The sequence below is a fragment of the Scyliorhinus torazame genome, chromosome 10 (genome assembly GCF_047496885.1).
Source record: "Scyliorhinus torazame isolate Kashiwa2021f chromosome 10, sScyTor2.1, whole genome shotgun sequence".
Classification (NCBI taxonomy): domain Eukaryota; kingdom Metazoa; phylum Chordata; class Chondrichthyes; order Carcharhiniformes; family Scyliorhinidae; genus Scyliorhinus; species Scyliorhinus torazame.
In genome coordinates, this window is record NC_092716.1 from 66,943,236 (window position 1) to 66,965,042 (window position 21,807).

Below are 21,807 nucleotides of genomic sequence, written 5' to 3' on the forward strand. Positions count from 1 at the left end.
TAAACGGTTATGGAAATAGGGTGGGTAAATCTGATTAAATTTACTGTTTGCATGGAGGGTAAATGTTGACTTGGGCTGAATAGCACTTTTTTGTGTTCTAACTTACGTATTTCTATGTAAAAACTGCTGTAGCTGAGTTATCAGAGCTCACTTGCTTTTTCTCACTCTCTGACACATACAACCTTTTCTGAGAAGAAACACCCAATATGAAATTCACCTGATAGCATTTAACCTCTTACCTCTTGTTTTTCAAAATTATTTGAAGAAAAGTTGTGAAGTAGAAAGCACTGGAAGCTGAAGGAATAATATTCCATTGGTAAAACTGACTGGTATTGATGCATTCTGGGAAATTAGTATTCAGCTCAGTTACAGCTCTGGTCTAAAGTATTAAGCCATTTCAATGCCACCAAGGACTTTACTCAAAGCATGTTTGTTTGGTACATCATTTTCATTGTGATATTGCACCACAAGTGCTAATTGTTATTTCTATGATGGTGAATACTCCTCAGGAAAAACGTCCCAATAATCACAGCCCAGCAGGTGGCAACTAGAACATGAGGTCATGGTCTCTGCTGTTTCATGAATGAAAGTTAAAGATTGAGACTTTACTTCTTAATGCATCTATAGTAATAATTTGCAGGCAATGATGGGTGTCTTATCACTTAAATTTTGCTTTTTTTCTCTCTCTCTTCGCGCAGGTCTAAATCATGCAGTTTTCCTCTGTCAAGCAGGCAGACAGTTTTGAAGTAATCTGCATTGGTCAAGTGGGACACATCAATTCTACCCCTACCATTGCACCTGACGCACCCGCACCTCCCGCTATTCCTGGAGAATAGTGGGAGAGCTTCGAAACAGGTTCATGGTGGGAGCCGAATGGAACGAGATGTTCCCGACCCATGGCACCCGACGTAATCTGGATTGCGCCCTCGCTGTGTGTGAACCAGACTCACATATTTAAATGTGTCTTTAAACACATTTTAATATGCTCAGCCCGTTCTAATCCAGAGTCTCCCGGCTCCTGGGAATTTCCGCCCCGACTGGAGCAGTGTGAGGCTGGCAGGAATCACTGCTGGTTTCCAAAAAGGAAATCCAATTGTGATGAGATTCCGGAGGGCTCAGAGGCCAGTGGAGCCCCCAGGTGGTCGGGGACAGGGCCCGACACCGTGGCAGTGTCAGGGTTTGGCACCGCGAGGCTGTCGGGGGCAGGGTCTCAGGGGCAGTGCTAGGATGCCACGGGGTGACTCCTGAGAGGGGTCATGGCCATGAAAGGGAGGAATTGAGGGTAGGGCCTGAAGGGGACCCATGGAAGGTTGGGGGGTATTGTTCACTTGGGGGTGTGCCTGATGGCACGGTGCTGGTGAGGATGGATGATGGCGGGGGGATGGGGGTACATGCCCTGCTCTGGCGGTACATGTCCTGCTCTGGCAGTACATGCCCCGCTCTGGCAAAACCACGATTTGCATGGAATTAAATCTCATTAGTGGGCTGGAAGCCCAATGCCCCACCCCCTTGTGATGCCCCACCCCTTCATGATGCCCCACCCCTTCATGATGCCCCACCCCTTCGCGATGCCCCACCCCTTTGCGATGCCCCATCCCTTTGCGATGCCCCATCCCTTTGCGATGCCCCACCCCTTTGCGATGCCCCACCCCTTTGCGATGCCTCACCCCTTCGCAATGCTCCACCCCTCTCAGCCAGGAGTCACATGGGCATGAATTTATGCAAGTATTTACGAGAGCAATCCAGGTGCTATGGGGGGGAGCAAGGAGGTAAGAAAACCTTTCAAACCTCTCGGGTTTGTTGGGGGGGGTATGCCTTGAACTCAGGGGATAGGGGGGAATGACTTGGTGGCAGGTGAGTGGACAGGGGTGTCCTCTCAGGGCACTCCGCAGAAGTGCAGCCCCACAGCAGAGGAAGTAGGGGATTGGCAGAGCTCACCCAAAACAAAGGACACCAGCACCATTGCTGCTGGAACCCTCCCTGGCACACTGCCCTTCTCAGAGTGGAAGCCTCACTAGTGACACCCCTGAGGATCACAAGATGTTTCCAAGCCCTGCCTATCCACCGTGCCCCTAATCCAGCATGGGCCCCATCACGTCCTCCTCCCTTGGGGTGCTTGCTGGCCCCTGGGCTACTCCATGGGATAGATTGGAGGCCGGAGTGAGCTCTAGAGGTGCCACTGTCATCTGGCGCTGCCAGTCCTGGAGGCCCACCCTCGTCTGAACCATGGTGTTGATGCCCTCAGCCATGGCGTGCTGATACAGGGTCATTTCCTTTGGCGAGTGAGTCATGTCCCTCTGTGGCTGGCTAAGGTCAGTCAGCACCCAGCCAATGCTCTCGATGTCCACATCCTTTGTGACTGGGCCAAGCTCTGGAGTGCTGCAGCGATGTCCACCTGGACCCGGGACATGTCTGCCTGTGACTGGGCTCCCCTGTCCTGCCTCAGCTGTGGATACCACAGTGTGCCCCAAGCCTTGGACGTCCTGACACTGTGGCTGTGCCAACTTACCCCAGGTCTTCCACCCCAGTCTGGTTGCCACGCATTGTCGGCACCATGTCCTGTGCCTGAAGACTGAACTCCTCCAGCTGTACTTGCCAGCGCTGGAAAGTTGCTGACACCCCCTCCTGTAGACTCTGGCTTTGCATCTGCACCAGTGATAGGATCATCTTTTCCAGAAGCGCAACATCTGTCTGGGCTGTTCCCTGGGATCGGGCAGCCCTCCGACTGTCCGCTCCCTCAGGAGTCCCTGACTCTCCCTGATGTCTTGCAGCATGTGTGTGGTGTTCACCAGAGGGTTACCCAGGAGCCTGATCACTAATATTGCCCACCGCGGTGACAGTCTCTGTGATTGGTGACAGTCAGCTGATTGTAGGAGAATCTCCCCCAGTGTTTCAGTCTGGCCATCACTTAGTGACTATGAAACAGTAATAACAGGAACTTGCTATGCGTTTAGTCATGAGTACAGACCAACATACTTCCGCTCTGTATCACAGTCGATTGGAGTTCCAACATGCTGCTGCAAAGTACAATTTAAGGTTTCAGATGAATTCTATGTTTGATATGCACGTCTATTATGGGTTAACTTGTAGATGACTCAGGGATGACACAAACCTGAATGGAATTTGCAGGTATTTCTTTTCAATTTTTTAACGAAACATGTAGAAGCACATTTTGTTGTCAAGTTTAATTTTTCGTTCAAATCAGAGGCCTGATCATATGAGAATCTCATCTCTGATAAAATACTGTATTTTGATCTTACAAAAACTACGTGGTGTCTACATTTTAGTGGTTGCTAATACTTGATATCCGTCTATTTCAACTAGAAATGTTCACTAAAATTTGATCAGATTGCTTTCAAAAAAGAAAAAAAAACCAGTGGTATTGCACTGTAAAATACATGCAGCAATTTGAGTACAATTTTTTGAGCATTGCAGTCTTAAGGTTGGAGTTAAATTATCAAAACTTGCAAAATGGAATGTTCAAAGCTTAAGACACGACAGTGTGTAAATTTGAAGAACCTGCTCTTTGTAGCTGCTTCAAACAAAACCTGTTTGCTGTGAGGTTGTGTGCTTCCTAACTGACTGGGCCAAACAAGTTGCATCTAATTGTGGTTCTGACATTTCTACATGTGGGCTGAGGCCGCTTAAGCTTAGCTGCAGTCACTGTGCAGCTCTCAATGGGAAGTTGTTTAACCCTTTGGGTATTACAGTATAGTGCATTCAAATTTCAGTGGACAAAAGTTCACACAAATATGACTTATTTTCAAAAGTAATAATTTACAGCATTTCCCAGCTAAATTATATTCATGTATGGTGCAAGATGAATTTTAAAATTCAGATTTTGCTGTAGACGGAGGAAAAAAAGTAAGAATCAGCTATGTCAGATCAGCATTAAGCACAACCTGACTTTGTACCATTGCAGTATCAAATAGCTGATAAGGGGATTTTAGTTAGACTGACAATGGTGAGAGCATTTTTTTCCAGCAAACTCCATCACGATCCAGCAGTCTGTTCTTAGTTAATTAAAAACTCAAGTGAGCTTTATCCTGTTAATTCTTGATCTCTTCAACTTTATTATTGTCACTAAGCACAGCAGAGACTGTTGAATGAATGCATCACCCTCATTATAAAGCAAAGGTGGCCAACTGTACCTGTTGAACTGTATGAATATCGAATATATAATGGTCTTGGTGGTTTACTGAAAAATGAGCCACTGAGTGATTTGTGGCTTTGTATTTTACAGGTCAATTCTCTTGGTTTACTTTACAGTAACTAACAAGGTGTAGGTTTGTGTCTTATTTATGAGAAGGCTGGGTTTAATTTTAATTCAGGTTGAGTACAGTTTGCTCATTGTGTGAATTTGCAGGTAATGTTTTACTACATTCTGGACAGTGTTAAATGTGGCTGTTTTGAAGCTGTGTCCTGAGGTCAAGCGGGACAAGAGAGTCTTGGTTGGGAGTGCCTGAGAGTAAGTGGCCCATGAGGAAGGCAATCACTCTTGTTACCCGAGGCCCTGAGCAGACTGAATTGCCCCGCCTTCCCCTCCCCCCCAATCCCCTGATACCTGACCTGCCAGCTTAAAAATTGCAGCCATCAGGAAGTATCCAATCACACTGAAGTATTCTCATAGACAGCAAACCAGGAATAAAAAGCCATTGAATTCCTTCATTTTTTAAATTTTACACAGAGAACAAAATTGCAGCCATCAGGAAGTAATTAATTGGTCACTTAAGGGCCTCTATTGGGGTGACGTGAGGTGCCACCCTAGACCACAGCTGTCCCCATAAAATCACGGCAAGCTCAGAGGCGGGTGGGTAGGCGCAGGAAGGATTTTAGTGGTCCAGCCACCTCCAACCCTACGTGTGGGAGACTATAAAATTCTGCCCACCTTTATGTCCCGGTCATTTATTTTGCTCTCTGTGTAAAATTTTAAAAATGAAGGAATTCAACGGCTTTTTATTCCTAGTTTACTGTCTATGAGAATACTCCAGCGTGATTGGATGCTTACTATGTTTGATGACAGCACTCTTGCTGGACATCTACCGATCCCTGTGACTTAGCACACAGATTTAAACATGATGTATAGTAGGCAACATCGATGCCACAGAGATTGCTTTATCTTTATCAACAGCTTTCTTCAAAGTCAGCAGTAAGTACTGTTATTTTGCCGCTGACCAGAAAACCCAGGCTATTGAGTCTTCCTGAGACCAGGTTGCACGGATTGAATTTTCACTAAGATGGCTCACAAGCCCGTTATAAATAGTGGGCAGGTCACAATGCCATGAGTCCCACCTCCATTTCCATGTTCTGCAATTTCTGCTGGCATGGATAATATGCCTACATGCATGCACACAACATTATCATCCATGCCAGCTGCATTGTGGCGGGAGGGGATGCAGTTTAACCCACCTTTCAACTTTAGTGGAGTTGAGGGCCCCTTCAGTACATAGACGTAGGTCAGAATCTCTCTGAGGAGGCCTGAACTACAGTGGAAGCTTAGTCCCACATGGGGAACCAGAGTCCTTTCCAAATAAAATATCCTTCAGCAGCTGACAAAGAAAAATCCCACCTGCCACCAGACTGCTTTGATTGACAGGCCATCTGGGGTAGCTTAAAAACAACTTCACCACCTGTTTTTGCAATTTTAATAGGCTCCATTTTCTTGAGCTTAAATGTTTTTTATGACAGCTCTGCCCATTATGAATATGTGGCTGAGTTTCAAATTGTCCAGAACACTTAGTTCAAAAATGGATTGTATAGATATTTTTATTGACAGTTTTACAAAGTTTTTAAATTATTATGTCTTTGATGTGGTTAGTGAAACAGATGCTGGTTTTTATAACAGATTGACCACTTGAGGGGATTTAATGGCTTTTTTTTGAAGGTGAGCTTTTTTCAGCATGGTGCGCTTGAATGGGGTTAGATTGTCAGAAATTTGTTTTTAATGTCCATTTCAAAGATATCCTGAGATCTGCCCATTATGGATGAGTGGCTGTGGAGGATACATGGGGAATATGGAGGGTGAAGGGGATCATGAGGGAGCACGGGACATATGGGAGAGCATGAAAGGGCATGGGAGAGGTGTGTGTGGGTGCTGGGTGAGGGATAGAGAGCCTGACATCCATCACTACAACTGGGCTGATGTCCCAGTAAACAGAGGAGGGAATTCTGGTCAGCCTGCCTGGTCACACCTCACCCTGCCTCCATTGTCACCTTGAGCGTGCCTCCGGAAGCTGCGGTCCGTCTCCATCTTGCCCCACCTCCCAAAAATGTGAATGTGGCAGGCGGGGACCCTTTTAAAGGAGACGGGCCTGCCGGGTTGTGAAGTTTCCCCAACTCGACCTTCCTGCTTCCTGGGTGAAAATCCGACTGTCAGTTAGTTGTTTTGCTATACCATGTAAAATATTTATGCATTGTTCTTGGCTAATGTCCAATGTTGGGGCTTCACGATCAACTTTGATTCTACTGTCACTGAACACGCAGCAGAGGTTGCTTAAACTTTTCTTACCCCACCCGCAGCCTAGATTGAACTCAACTGTAGTACCCCAGCTGTAGTTGAAAAATTCACCGTAAGCTAAGGTTTGGTGCATTGTCCAGCGGGGAACTATTTACAAAAAATGCATTTAGCAGTGTTGACAAAAGATAAGGAACAAGATTTCATCAGAATGCTTGTTGTAAAGAGTGAGTAAAAGTGCATGCTGGTTAGGGCAGCACGGTGGCGCAGTGGTAGCACTGCAGTCTCATGGCGCCGAGGTCCCAGGTTCGATCCCGGCTCTGGGTCACTGTCCATGTGGAGTTTGCACATTCTCCCCGTGTTCATAGATCATAGAATTTACAGTGCAGAAGGAGGCCATTCAGCCCATCGAGTCTGCACCGGCTCTTGGAAAGAGCACCCTACCCAAGGTCAACACCTCCACCCTATCCCCATAACCCAGTAACCCCACCCAACACTAAGGGCAATTTTGGACACTAAGGGCAATTTATCCTGGCCAATCCACCTAACCTGCACATCTTTGGACTGTGGGAGGAAACCAGAGCACCCGGAGGAAACCCACGCACACACGGGGAGGATGTGCAGACTCCACACAGACAGTGACCCAAGCCGGAATCGAACCTGGGACCCTGGAGCTGTGAAGCAATTGCGCTATCCACAATGCTACCGTGCTGCCCCTTACTGGGTGGAGCCGTGTTTGCGTGGGTTTCGCCCCCACAACCCAAAAATGTGCAGGCTAGGTGGATTGGCCACGCTAAATTGCGCCTTAATTTGAAGAAAAATGAATTGGGTACTCTAAATTTTAAAAAACATGCATGCTGGTTGACCCAAGATAAAGCAGAGTGCATTCTACATCAATGCCATTGTTTTGAAATACAAAGCATCCTCTGTTCTTTTGGAAGCTGCTGCCTCCTCTAAAGAAGGCAAATCTTTCTCCCAGTTTCAAAATGAATTTGTTTCTCAAACAGGTTGTGTCTAGCACTGGAAACAGGTACAAACTCCAGATAAACTTGATGTCTGAGCATTTACACAGAAAAAAGACGAAGCTTAATATACATTAGGCTGTTTTAAAGGTCTAAAAGCTTGAAGTTGGAAAGATCTTTCTCGTGTCAGATGCCAATGCCTTAAATCTTTATCCAATGCTCCTCTGACATATCACACTTAATTTTTTTAATTAATTTTTTTCCACAAAGCATAATGGTTAATTTTAATTGTGCGAATCTGTTTTGCTTTAAAAACCCAAGATAGTAAACAAACACTGAGGTTGAAGTTTGTTAAAATATTAATAAGCTTGGCTGTCTTGAAAACTGAACCAAGTGATAATTTGTTCGCTGTGTAATGTTAATTGATAAATTGGTCACAACAATTGTATTGGGAAATATCATGTCCCAGACACTTAGCTGAAATGTTGCAGGAAGCTGTAATCACAGAAACACACAGTTTGTCAGATCCGTCAAAGGCTTCAAATTCAGTGAGGATTTTAAACTGAAGCTGCAAGGCCAAATTCTGGCCTGTCTCAGAGGATATTACAGGAGGGTTGTGTGGCACAATCAATCACTCACGAGACGAGATGAGAAGGAGTCGAACAATGGCTTTATTACGCAGACTTGTTCCCCAGCAGCACAGTTACAGAATGCGGCTGCTGGGAGAACCTGGGCTCTGATACTCCGCCTTACTGGGTGGAGCCAGTAGGCGGCTGATCCAATCGGGATCCAGTGTCCATCCACCAATAGCCTCTCGGCATCCCAGGGTACCTTAATACCCCTAATACATACCACCACATTCACCCCTTGTTAAAAAGGAACCCGGCGGGGTAGTGGGTCGTATGGTGGTAGGGGTAGAGTCGGTATCTAGGATGCTGCTAACACGGCGGCTATGCTCCGACATTAACTACTTACAATGCCGCTTTTACTGGGCAACCCAAAAAAATATTTACAGAGGCAAATCTCGCTTCATTATACAGATGCGATGAATTGAATGGGTGCCCTGGTCGTCCTCGCCGATCGTCTTAGCCCCAGTGGTGATGCAGGCGCCGGTTCCGGCCTCGTCGTCTCTGGCAGGGTCGCGATGTCTCGTCCCGTTCCAATATCCCTATTCAGGGCCGGGGGAAGGACCGATCCACCCTGGAAGGGGGCGGCTGTGGGGTGCGCCGGCAGGAGGGAGGGGTGATTGGTGTCGGGGGTGTGCGCGTGGCTCCAGAGGGAGTCACTGGTGTTGGGGGGGTGTGTGGGGCTCCGGCGGGTGCCAGGTCCCGCAGGGAGACCGTGTCATGTCGGCCGTCGGGGTACGACATGTAGGCGTATTGAGGGTTCGCGTGGAGGAGATGAACCCTCTCGACCAACGGGTCCGATTTGTGCGTCCGCACATGCTTTCGGAGCAGGATGAGTCCCGGGGCTGCCAGCCAGGTCGGAAGTGACGTTCCGGAGGAGGACTTCCTAGGGAAGACAAGGAGGCGTTCGTGAGGTGTTTGATTCGTTGTTGTACACAGCAGCGACCGGATGGAGTGGAGGACGTCCGGGAGGACTTCCTGCCAGCGGGAAACTGGGAGACTTCTGGACCGTAGGGCCAGTAGGACGGTCTTCCAGACCATTCCATTCTCGCTCTCTACCTGACCGTTCCCCCGGGGGTTGTAACAGGTCGTCCTGCTCAAGGCGATGCCCTTGCTGAGCAGGAATTGACGCAGTTCGTCGCTCATGAAGGAGGACCCCCTATCGGTATGTATGTAGGCTGGGAAACCGAACAGTGTAAAGATGGTGCCGAGGGCTCTAATGACCGTGGCCGCGGTCATGTCGGGGCAGGGGATGGCGAATGGGAACCGGGAGTATTTGTCAATCACGTTGAGGAAGTACGTGTTGCGATCGGTGGTAGGGAGGGGGCCTTTGAAGTCCAGGCTGAGGCGCTCAAAAGGACGGGAAGCCTTTATTAGGTGTGCTTTATCTGGCCGGTAGAAATGTGGCTGCACTCTGCGCAGATCTGGCAGTTCCTGGTGGCGGTCCTGACCTCCTCGATGGAGTAGGGCAGGTTGCGGGTCTTTACGAAGTGATAGAACCGAGTGACCCCCGGGTGGCAGAGGTCCTCGTGGAGGGTTCGGAGGCAGTCCACTTGTGCGTTGGTACACGTGCCGCGGGATAGGGCATCGGAAGGCTCGTTCAGCTTTCCAGGACGATACAAGATCTCGTAGTTATAGGTGGAGAGTTCGATCCTCCACCGCAAGATCTTGTCGTTATTGATCTTGCCCCGCTGTGCAGTATCGAACATGAAGGAAACCGACCGTTGGTCAGTGAGTAGAGTGAATCTCCTACCGACCAGGTAATGCCTCCAATGTCGCACAGCTTCCACTATGGCCTGGACCTCCTTTTCCACTGAGGAGTGGCGGATTTCTGAAGCGTGGAGAGTGCGTGAAAAAAAGGCCACGGGTCTGCCCACTTGGTTTAGAGTGGCCGCCAGAGCTACGTCAGATGCGTCGCTCTCGACTTGGAAGGGGAGGGACTCGTCGATTGCGTGCATCGTGGCCTTTGCGATATCCGCTTTGATGCGGCTGAAGGCCTGGCGGGCCTCTATCGACAGGGGAAAGACGGTGGACTGAATTAGCGGGCGGGCCTTGTCCGCGTAGCTGGGGATCCACTGGGCGTAATAAGAGAAGAAGCACAGGCAGCGTTTCAGGGCTTTGGAGCAGTGGGGGAGTGGGAACTCCATGAGTTCGAGGTCGGGGCCTATCACTCCATTTCGCACTACGTAGCCAAGGATGGTTAGACGGTCGGTGCTAAACACGCATTTTTCCCTGTTGTAGGTGAGATTCAGGGCGTTCGCGGTCTGGAGGAATTTGCGGAGGTTGGCGTCGTGGTCCTGCTGGTCGTGGCCGCAGATGGTGACGTTGTCGAGATAAGGGAACGTGGCCCGCAAACTGTACCGATCAACCATTCGGTCCATCTCCCGTTGGAAGACCAAGGCCCCGTTAGTGACGCCGAATGGAACCCTTAAAAAATGATAGAGCCGCCCATCTGCTTCGAAAGCAGTGTATTTTCGGTCGCTCGGGCGGATGGGGAGCTGGTGGTAGGCGGACTTAAGGTCCATCGTGGAAAAGACCTTGTACTGTGCAATCCGATTGACCATGTCGGATATGCGGGGGAGAGGGTACGCATCCAGCTGTGTGCACCTATTGATGGTTTGACTATAGTCTACGACCATCCTCTGCTTCTCCCCAGTCTTTACAACTACCACCTGGGCTCTCCAGGGACTATTGCTGGCCTGAATTATGCCTTCCCTCAGCAGCCGCTGGACTTCTGACCGGATAAAAGATCGGTCCTGGGCGCTGTACAGTCTGCTCCTAATGGCGACTGGTTTGCAATCCGGGGTGAGGTTCGTGAACAGGGAAAGCGGATCGACCTTGAGGGTCGCGAGGCTGCAGATAGTGAGTGGGGGTATAGGGCCGCCGAATTGAAACGTTAAGCTCTGGAGATTGCACTGAAAATCCAATCCCAGGAGTGTGGCAGCGCAGAGGTGGGGAAGGACGTACATCCGGTAGTTTTTGAACTCCCTCCCCTGCACCGTGAGATTCGCGATGCAGAACCCTTTTATCTCTACCGAATGGGACCCCGCCACCAGAATTTTGTTTTGATTACTTGGGTGGATCGGAAGGGAACAGCATCTTACCGTATCAGGATGTATAAAACTTCCGTGCTCCTAGAGTCGATCAGGCAGGGTGTCACGTACCCGTTTATGAATATCGTTGTTACTGCTGTTTGGAGCGTTCGGGGCCGCGACTGGTCCAGGGTCACCGAAGCCAGTCGTAATTGTTGCACCGGGGCATTTTCTTCAGGCCCCGTGTGGCCATCCATCCCGGGGTCCTTAGACGTCAGCCAAGATGGCGGCATCCACGGGTCGCACACGGTCAGGGGTGGGCAAGATGGCGCCGCCCATGGATCGCACGTTGCCGGGGGGGCACAAAATGGCGGCGCCTATCCCTCCCGCGTTGAGTCCGGGACCCAAGATGGCGGCGCCCGTTGGCCGCACATGGATCGCTGGGGGGGGTTGAGTTTGGGGTTCTCCCCCGGAGATTGCGGCTATCCCCCGGGCCTGGCACACAGCGACAAAATGCCCCTTTTTCCCGCACCCTTTACAGAGGGCCGAGCGGGCTGGGCAGCGCATCCGGGGGTGTTTCCCCTGCCTGGAAAAGTAGCAGCGGGGCCCCCCCCGGGTGATCCGCCGCTCTGGCAGCGCAGGCCTGCGGGGGGTCCCGGGGGTTCGGTCGCGGTGGGGGTCCACGGTGCCCAAGGGGCAGCCAAGCGGTCGGGGGCGTAGGCACAGGCGTTCTGTGATGCCACATCAAACGAGGCCGCGAGGGCCGGTGCCTCTTTGAGGCCTAGTGTGTCTCTTTCAAGCAATCGCTGGCGAATTTGGGATGAAAGCATACCTGCCACGAACGCATCTCGGACCAGCAGCTCTGTGTGTTCATTAGCTGAAACCGATGGGCAGTTGCAGTTTCTCCCCAGTATCAAAAGCACATTGTAGAATTCGTCCAGCGATTCCCCGGGGATCTGCCGTCTCGTCGCGAGCTGGTGGCGTGCGTAGACCTGGTTGACGGGCCGAACGTAGATTCCTATCAGCATCGCGATCGCCGTCGGGAAATCTTCCGCATCCTCTATGAGCGTGTAGATATCAGTGCTCACCCTGGCATGCAGGACCTGGATTTTCTGTTCCTCTGTAAGTATGCCGGGGGCCGTTCGGAGGTATCCCTGGAAACACGCTAACCAATGTTTAAAAGTGGCCGCTGCATTTGTAGCGTGGGGGCTGATTCGCAGACACTCCGGCATGATTCGGAGCTCCATGTCCTTAAACGTTTGCGTAATAAATGTAGCACAATCAATCACTCACGAGACGAGATGAGAAGGAGTCGAACGATGGCTTTATTACGCAGACTTGTTCCCCAGCAGCACAGTTACAGAATGCGGCTGCTGGGAGAACCCGGGCTCTTATACTCCCTCTTACTGGGTGGAGCCAGTAGGCGGCTGATCCAATCGGGATCCAGTGTCTATCCACCAATAGCCTCTCGGCATCCTAGGGTACCTTAATACCCCTAATACATACCACCACAGGTTATTAATGAGTTATCTTGTTTAAGTCAATTGAGAGAGTTCACTGAAGTTGGAAATCACAGTGTCTTTGTTAGGCCATATTATTACACACTGATAAATTACTGATATGAGTCTGATTGGAATTGTTGTTCTATGCACTTGCTGTGAAATTAAGGAGATAATGATTCACATATGACCGCTTCTCGCCAGGTGTTTTCTAGGTCTGTCGATAAAAAGATCAGGGGCGGGATTCTCCGCAATCGGCGCGATGTCCGCCTACCGGCGCCAAAAACGGCGCGAATCAGTCCAGCATTGCGCCGTTCCAAAGGTGCGGAATTCTCCGCATCTTGAGGGGCCGAGCCCTCGCCTTGAGGGGCTAGGACCGCGCCGGACTGATTTCCGCCCCGCCAGCTGGCAGGAAAGGCCTTTGGTGCCCCGCCAGCTGGCGCGGAAATGACTTTGCCGTGCGGCGCATGCGCGGGAGCGTCAGCGGCCGCTCACGGCATCCCCGCGCATGCGCAGTGGAGGGGGCACATTCCGCCTCCGCCATAGTGGAGACCATGGCGAAGGCGGAAGGAAAAGAGTGCCCCCACGGCACAGGCCCGCCCGTGGATCGGTGGGCCCCGATTACGGGCCAGGCCACCGTGGGGGCACCCCCCGGGGCCAGATCGCCCCAGGACCCCGGAGCCCGCCCGCGCCGCCTTGTCCCGCCGGTAAGAGAGGTGGTTTGATTCTCGCCGGCGGGACAGGCATTCCAGCAGCGGGGCTTCGGCCCATCGCGGGCCGGAGAATCGCCGGGGGGGGGGGGGGGGGGGGGGCGCCAACCGGCGCGCCGCGATTCCCACCCCCGCCGAATATCCGGTGCCGGAGAATTCGGCAACCGGCGGGGGCGGGATTCACGCCAGCCCCCACCAATTCTCCGACCCGGCTGGGGTTCGGAGAATCCCGCCCCTGAGATGTGTTGGGGTTATCAATGGAAAAATATGAATATCACAAGTATCGTAACTACACTCCTGGATAATGAAGATGCAAAAACAATGGACTTGATAAGACCAACTGATCCAACATGCAAAATGTCATGATGCAGGTTATGCACAATGTGGAACGCACTTTGGTTCCCGAGGGGGGTTGATCGAGTCAGGGAACTTCCTGACTTGCTGGACCACCCCCTTGGTAAAAAGATCCCCGAAATGCACAATTTTCATCCCCGTGGTGCAGTCGTGATAGATTAAGGCCTGCCAATTCTGTCAGTGGCCACAGGGGTGTGTGAGTGTTGATACAGACTGGTTAGAAGGCTCAGCTTGGTTTTCTGGGACTTTGTCCCTATTGTTTTAGAGGTTGTTAGGCCCTCAGGCCTTCACACAGGTCACCTCTCCACCCACCCTTGGTGGCCTCCTCATATCCTCCATGCCAACGCAATGGCAACCCACGCCACCGACACACACATAGCCACTTATATCCTCGAGAGTCTATGCCAACTCAATGCTAAATCATGCTCTCCAACAAAGACCCATGGTCCCTCATATCCTCCATAGTAATTCAATGATAACTCATGTCCCCCACCCAACTCCCTATGGTCCTCCGTACCCTTCATGCCACCTCCATAACCACTCACCCAATACCACTATGTGTAGGTCTCTGGAGCCAAGTGGATATAATAAAAAAATAACCTTTAACAATATAATACTGCTCTCACTCCGACATACTTGGTAATGAAAAAATTGCATTCATAAAATTCATTCAAAATGTTTGAATCTCAAGTGGTTAATCTCTTATAAAAACAAAACAGACTTCTACTCTGTAGTCATATCATAGACAGCTATTCCTTTTATAGCCTCTTTAGGCTGTCAAGGAAACTGTGAACTCAGCCAACTGAGCTAACTGTTGCTTTTGAACCTCAGCAAAGTGTGCATAATGGTAGAATGACAGCCTTTGGGAAAATGGCAGCAAAGAGCTTTATTCAATCTGCTCGAGCAGATGTTACTTGTTTTCCTAACTGGCGCTGTCAATCAAAGCAGTCCTGCAGAGGGTTTTTTTAACTCTCACTGACTACAGCCTGTTTTATAAAATTTAAAGAGACGGGCATTTTAAAAATATCAGATTGTGACAATTATACAAATCTTATCCACCCTTCAAAAGCGTTTACATCTACTCCATCAATTTGTGACTCCCTTGTTGCGGTTTAAGGCCAAAATGGGATCTGTTGAACTCAGCATTGAGTTTGTTAATATCAATCAGGACAATGCTGAGGTCTGCAAAGTTGGCTCCAGCATCCTTTGACTTCAAGAGAAAAGGCAGACACAGGTTTCAGTCACGATCTCTATCCGATAATCTATGATGGACATTTGGGTCAGGTTTGGATGGGATTTGGCATTCCCGCCCCCCCACGGTCCACAAACTGTTAACAACCACTAAGTAGGCTCGTAGTTGAAGGAGTGAAGTATAAGAGGACTTCTGGCACTCTTGGACCCTTGCCCCATGCAAGGAGCTGCCTTCTAGAGAAAAGGGGTAAAATTTGGGAATGGTGAAACAGATTCCCAGGTTGGGTTTAACTTACCTGTGTGAGATGGGAAACTTCACTCTTTGACAGTGGATCTACTGTACCTTTATTTGCGATTCGGAACTTTAGTCATCCACAGAATGCACATGTCTCTGGCAAGACCAGCATTTATTACCAAACCTAGTTGCCCTACTGTCTGAGGTGGCTGGGTGTGAGCACTGTGCGAGGTGGCTGGGTGTCAGCACTGTGCGAGGTGGCTGGGTGTGAGCACTGTGCGAGGTGCCTGGGTGTGAGCACTGTGCGAGGTGCCTGGGAGTGAGCCCTGTGCGAGGTGCCTGGGTGTGAGCACTGTGCAAGGTGGCTGGGTGTGAGCACTGTGAAAGGTGCCAGGGTGTGAGCACAGTGCGGGTGGCTGGGTGTGAGCACTGTGAAAGGTGCCAGAGTGTGAGCACAGTGCAGGTGGCTGGGTGTGAGCACTGTGCGAGGTGCCTGGGAGTGAGCACTGTGCGAGGTGGCTGGGTGTGAGCACTGTGCGAGGTGCCTGGGTGTGAGCACTGTGCAAGGTGGCTGGGTGTGAGCACTGTGAAAGGTGCCAGGGTGTGAGCACAGTGCGGGTGGCTGGGTGTGAGCACTGTCTGAGGTGGCTGGGTGTGAGCACTGTGCGAGGTGGCTGGGTGTGAGCACTGTGCGAGGTGGCTGGGTGTGAGCACTGTGCGAGGTGCCTGGGTGTGAGCACTGTGCAAGGTGGCTGGGTGTGAGCACTGTGAAAGGTGCCAGGGTGTGAGCACAGTGCGGGTGGCTGGGTGTGAACACTGTGAAAGGTGCCAGAGTGTGAGCACAGTGCGGGTGGCTGAGTGTGAGCACTGTGCAAGGTGCCTGGGTGTGAGCACTGTGCAAGGTGGCTGGGTGAGAGCACTGTGAAAGGTGCCAGGGTGTGAGCACAGTGCGGGTGGCTGGGTGTGAGCACTGTGAAAGGTGCCAGGGTGTGAGCACAGTGCGGGTGGCTGGGTGTGAGCACTGTGTGAGGTGCCTAGGTGTGAGCACTGTGCGAGGTGGCTGGATGTGAGCACCGTGCGGGTGACTGGGTGTGAGCACTGTGAAAGGTGCCAGGGTGTGAGCACAGTGCGGGGGCTGGATGTGAGCACCGTGCGGGTGGCTGGGTGTGAGCACCGTGCGGGTGGCTGGGTGTGAGCATTGTGCGAGGTGCCTGGGTGTGAGCACCGTGCAGGTGGCTAGGTGTGAGCATTGTGCGAGGTGCCTGGGTGTGAGCACTGTGCGGGTGGCTGGGTGTGAGCACTGTGCAAGGTGCCTGGGTGTGAGCACCGTGCGGGTGGCTGGGTGTGAGCACTGTGCGACGTGCCTGGGTGTGAGCACTGTGCAAGGTGCCTGGATGTGAGCACCGTGCGGGTGGCTGGGTGTGAGCACTGTGTGAGGTTGCTGGGTGTGAGCACTGTGTGAGCTGCCTGGGTGTGAGCACTGTGCTAGGTTCCTGGGTGTGAGCACCATGTGGGTGGCTGGGTGTGAGCACTGTGCGAGGTGCCTGGGTGTGAGCACTGTGCGAGGTGCCTAGGTGTGAGCACGGTGCGAGGTGCCTGGGTATGAGCACAGTGAAGGTGGCTGGGTGTGAGCACTGTGCAAGGTGCCTGGGTGTGAGCACTGTGCGAGGTGCCTGGGTGTGAGCACTGTGCAAGGTGCCTGGATGTGAGCACCGTGCGGGTGGCTGGTTGTGAGCACTGTGCAAGGTGGCTGGGTGTGAGCACTGTGAAAGGTGCCAGGGTGTGAGCACAGTGCGGGTGGCTGGATGTGAGCACCGTGCGGGTGGCTGGGTGTGAGCACTGTGCGGGTGGCTGGGTGTGAGCATTGTGCGAGGTGCATGGGTGTGACCACCGTGCGGGTGGCTGGGTGTGAGCATTGTGCGAGGTGCCTGGGTGTGAGCACTGTGCGGGTGGCTGGGTGTGAGCACTGTCAAGGTGCCTGGGTGTGAGCACCGTGCGGGTGGCTTGGTGTGAGCACTGTGCGAGGTGCCTGGGTGTGACCACCGTGCGGGTGGCTGGGTGTGAGCATTGTGCGAGGTGCCAGGGTGTGAGCACAGTGCGGGTGGCTGGGTGTGAGCACTGTGAAAGGTGCCAGGGTGTGAGCACAGTGCGGGTGGCTGGGTGTGAGCACTGTGCGAGGTGCCTGGGTGTGAGCACTGTGCGAGGTGGCTGGGTGTGAGCACTGTGCAAGGTGGCTGGGTGTGAGCACTGTGAAAGGTGCCAGGGTGTGAGCACAGTGCGGGTGGCTGGGTGTGAGCACTGTGAGAGGTGCCTGGGTGTGAGCACCGTGCGGGTGGCTGGGTGTGAGCATTGTGCGAGGTGCCTGGGTGTGAGCACCGTGCGGGTGGCTGGGTGTGAGCACCGTGCGGGTGGCTGGGTGTGAGCACCGTGCGGGTGGCTGGGTGTGAGCATTGTGCGAGGTGCCTGGGTGTGAGCACCGTGCGGGTGGCTAGGTGTGAGCATTGTGCGAGGTGCCTGGGTGTGAGCACTGTGCGGGTGGCTGGGTGTGAGCACTGTGCAAGGTGCCTGGGTGTGAGCACCGTGCGGGTGGCTGTGTGTGAGCACTGTGTGAGGTGCCTGGGTGTGAGCACCGTGCGGGTGGCTGGCTGTGAGCACTGTGTGAGGTGCCTGGGTGTGAGCACTGTGCTAGGTTCCTGGGTGTGAGCACTGTGCGAGGTGCCTGGGTGTGAGCACTGTGCGAGGTGCCTGGGTGTGAGCACTGTGCGAGGTGCCTAGGTGTGAGCACGGTGTGAGGTGCCTGGGTGTGAGCACTGTGCGAGGTGCCTGGGTGTGAGCACGGTGCGAGGTGCCTGGGTGTGAGCACTGTGCGGGTGGCTGGGTGTGAGCATTGTGCGAGGTGCCTGGGTGTGAGCACTGTGCGGTGGCTGGGTGTGTGCACTGTGCAAGGTGCCTGGGTGTGAGCACCGTGCGGGTGGCTGGGTGTGAGCACTGTGCGAGGTGCCTGGGTGTGAGCACCGTGCGGGTGGCTGGGTGTGAGCATTGTGCGAGGTGCCTGGGTGTGAGCACTGTGCGGTGGCTGGGTGTGTGCACTGTGCAAGGTGCCTGGGTGTGAGCACCGTGCGGGTGGCTGGGTGTGAGCACTGTGCGAGGTGCCTGGGTGTGAGCACTGTGCGGGTGGCTGGGTGTGAGCACTGTGCAAGGTGCCTGGGTGTGAGCACCGTGCGGGTGGCTGGGTGTGAGCACTGTGCGAGGTGCCTGGGTGTGAGCACTGTGCAAGGTGCCTGGATGTGAGCACCGTGCGGGTGGCTGGGTGTGAGCACTGTGTGAGGTGGCTGGGTGTGAGCACTGTGCAAGGTGCCTGGGTGTGAGCACTGTGCGAGGTTCCTGGGTGTGAGCACCATGTGGGTGGCTGTGTGTGAGCACTGTGCGAGGTGCCTGGGTATGAGCACTGTGCGAGGTGCCTGGGTGTGAGCACGGTGTGAGGTGCCTGGGTGTGAGCACTGTGCGAGGTGCCTGGGTGTGAGCACAGTGCGAGGTGCCTGGGTGTGAGCACGGTGCGAGGTGGCTGAGTGTGAGCACCATGAGGGTGGCTGGGTGTGAGCACTGTGCGAGGTGCCAGGATGTGAGCACTGTGCAGGCGGCTGGGTGTGAGCACCGTGCGGGTGGCTGGGTGTGAGCACCGTGCGGGTGGCTGGGTGTGAGCACCGTGCGGGTGGCAGGGTGTGAGCACCATGAGGGTGGCTGGGTGTGAGCACTGTGCGAGGTGCCAGGGTGTGAGCACCGTGCGGGTGGCTGGGTGTGAGCATTGTGCGAGGTCCCTGGGTGTGAGCACTGTGCGGGTGGCTGGGTGTGTGCACTGTGCAAGGTGCCTGGGTGTGAGCACCGTGCGGGTGGCTGGGTGTGAGCACTGTGCGAGGTGCCTGGGTGTGAGCACTGTGCAAGGTGCCAGGGTGTGAGCACAGTGCGGGTGGCTGGATGTGAGCACCGTGCGGGTGGCTGGGTGTGAGCACTGTGCGGGTGGCTGGGTGTAAGCATTGTGCGAGGTGCCTGGGTGTGACCACCGTGCGGGTGGCTGGGTGTGAGCATTGTGCGAGGTGCCTGGGTGTGAGCACTGTGCGGGTGGCTGGGTGTGAGCACTGTCAAGGTGCCTGGGTGTGAGCACCGTGCGGGTGGCTTGGTGTGAGCACTGTGCGAGGTGCCTGGGTGTGAGCACTGTGCAAGGTGCCTGGATGTGAGCACCGTGCGGGTGGCTGGGTGTGAGCACTGTGTGAGGTGGCTGGGTGTGAGCACTGTGCGAGGTGCCTGGGAGTGAGCACTGTGCGAGGTTCCTGGGTGTGAGCACCATGTGGGTGGCTGGATGTGAGCACTGTGCGAGGTGCCTGGGTGTGAGCACTGTGCGAGGTGCCTGGGTGTGAGCACCGTGCGGGTGGCTGGGTGTGAGCACTGTGCGAGGTGCCTGGGTGTGAGCACTGTGCAAGGTGCCAGGGTGTGAGCACAGTGCGGGTGGCTGGATGTGAGCACCTTGCGGGTGGCTGGGTGTGAGCACTGTGCGGGTGGCTGGGTGTAAGCATTGTGCGAGGTGCCTGGGTGTGACCACCGTGCGGGTGGCTGGGTGTGAGCATTGTGCGAGGTGCCTGGGTGTGAGCACTGTGCGGGTGGCTGGGTGTGAGCACTGTCAAGGTGCCTGGGTGTGAGCACCGTGCGGGTGGCTTGGTGTGAGCACTGTGCGAGGTGCCTGGGTGTGAGCACTGTGCAAGGTGCCTGGATGTGAGCACCGTGCGGGTGGCTGGGTGTGAGCACTGTGTGAGGTGGCTGGGTGTGAGCACTGTGCGAGGTGCCTGGGAGTGAGCACTGTGCGAGGTTCCTGGGTGTGAGCACCATGTGGGTGGCTGGATGTGAGCACTGTGCGAGGTGCCTGGGTGTGAGCACTGTGCGAGGTGCCTGGGTGTGAGCACTGTGCGAGGTGCCTGGGTGTGAGCACGGTGCGAGGTGCCTGGGTGTGAGCACAGTGCGGGTGGCTGGGTGTGAGCACTGTGAAAGGTGCCAGAGTGTGAGCACATTGCGGGTGGCTGGGTGTGAGCATTGTGCGAGGTGCCTGGGTGTGAGCACCGTGCGGGTGGCTGGGTGTGAGCATTGTGCGAGGTGCCTGGGTGTGAGCACTGTGCGGGTGGCTGGGTGTGAGCACTGTGCAAGGTGCCTGGGTGTGAGCACCGTGCGTGTGGCTGGGTGTGAGCACTGTGCGAGGTGCCTGGGTGTGAGCACTGTGCAAGGTGCCTGGATGTGAGCACCGTGCGGGTGGCTGGGTGTGAGCACTGTGTGAGGTGGCTGGGTGTGAGCACTGTGCGAGGTGCCTGGGTGTGAACACTGTGCGAGGTTCCTGGGTGTGAGCACCATGTGGGTGGCTGGGTGTGAGCACTGTGCGAGGTGCCTGGGTGTGAGCACTGTGCGAGGTGCCTGGGTGTGAGCACGGTGTGAGGTGCCTGGGTGTGAGTACTGTGCGAGGTGCCTGGGTGTGAGCACGGTGCGAGGTGCCTGGGTGTGAGCACGGTGTGAGGTGGCTGGGTGTGAGCACCGTGCGGGTGGCTGGGTGTGAGCACCGTGCGGGTGGCTGGGTGTGAGCACCGTGCGGGTGGCAGGGTGTGAGCACCATGAGGGTGGCTGGGTGTGAGCACTGTGCGAGGTGCCAGGGTGTGAGTACTGTGCGGGTGGCTGGGTGTGAGCACTGTGCGAGGTGGCTGGGTCTGAGCACCATGAGGGTGGCTGGGTGTGAGCACTGTGCGAGGTGCCAGGGTGTGAGCACTGTGCGGGTGGCTGGGTGTGAGCACTGTGCAAGGTGTCTGGGTGTGAGCACCGTGCGGGTGGCTGGGTGTGAGCATTGTGCAAGGTGCCTGGTGTGAGCACTGTGCGAGGTGCCTGGGTGTGAGCACCGTGCGGGTGGCTGGGTGTAAGCATTGTGCAAGGTGCCTGGGTGTGAGCACTGTGCGAGGTGGCTGGGTGTGAGCACTGTGCGAGGTGGCTGTCATGTGTGTGTGTGTATGTGTAGAGGGGGGGATTGAGTTAACCAGGGGGCGGGGGGTAGGGTTAGGATTAGTTAATAGGTAACCTGTTGTATTTGCTGCATATAATAATAATAATCTTTATTAGTGTCACAAGTAGGCTTACATTAACATTGAAATGAAGTTACTGTGAAACTCCCCTCGTCGCCACTTTCCGGCGCCAGTTCGGGTACACAGAGGGAGAATTCAGATTGTCCAATTCACCGAACAGCACGTCTTTCAGTAGAGGAAACCCACGCAGACACAGGGAGAACGTGCAGACTCCACACACACAGTGACCCAAGCCAGGAATCAAACCCAGGCCCCTGCCGCTGTGAAGCAACAGTGGTAACCACTGTGCTAAATATATTTTATTATAGTTTTTGCTGTTGATAAAATTAATTATGTTTAACTTTACAGACCTGGTGACTGCAGTTATTGAGCAGCCATGGGCCAAAGACTTTGGGTGTTTTCTAAGAATTATTTATTAATTTCAATTATGTTGCAACTCCGGGTCAAATGGGGCTGGAATTGACCGTGCACTAGCCCAGGGGTAATAACAACACTCACCTGGGCTATACACCTGCTGGCTCAGACACAGGAAGAAGCACCTGTTAATTCCTGGAAAGAGAATATCAGTCAGCTGTGTTTAAACCCCTTCAATCTTTGAACTGCAAATCATTCATTCATTTCTCTTGGATATTGATTT

General features: G+C 53.7%; 1 protein-coding gene across 1 annotated transcript in view; it reads left to right on the top strand.

Moving 5' to 3' along the window:
* The window catches only part of adcy7 (adenylate cyclase 7), a 244,168-nt gene that overhangs the window by 22,242 nt on the left and 200,119 nt on the right, over positions 1–21,807 (top strand). The window lies entirely within an intron of this gene.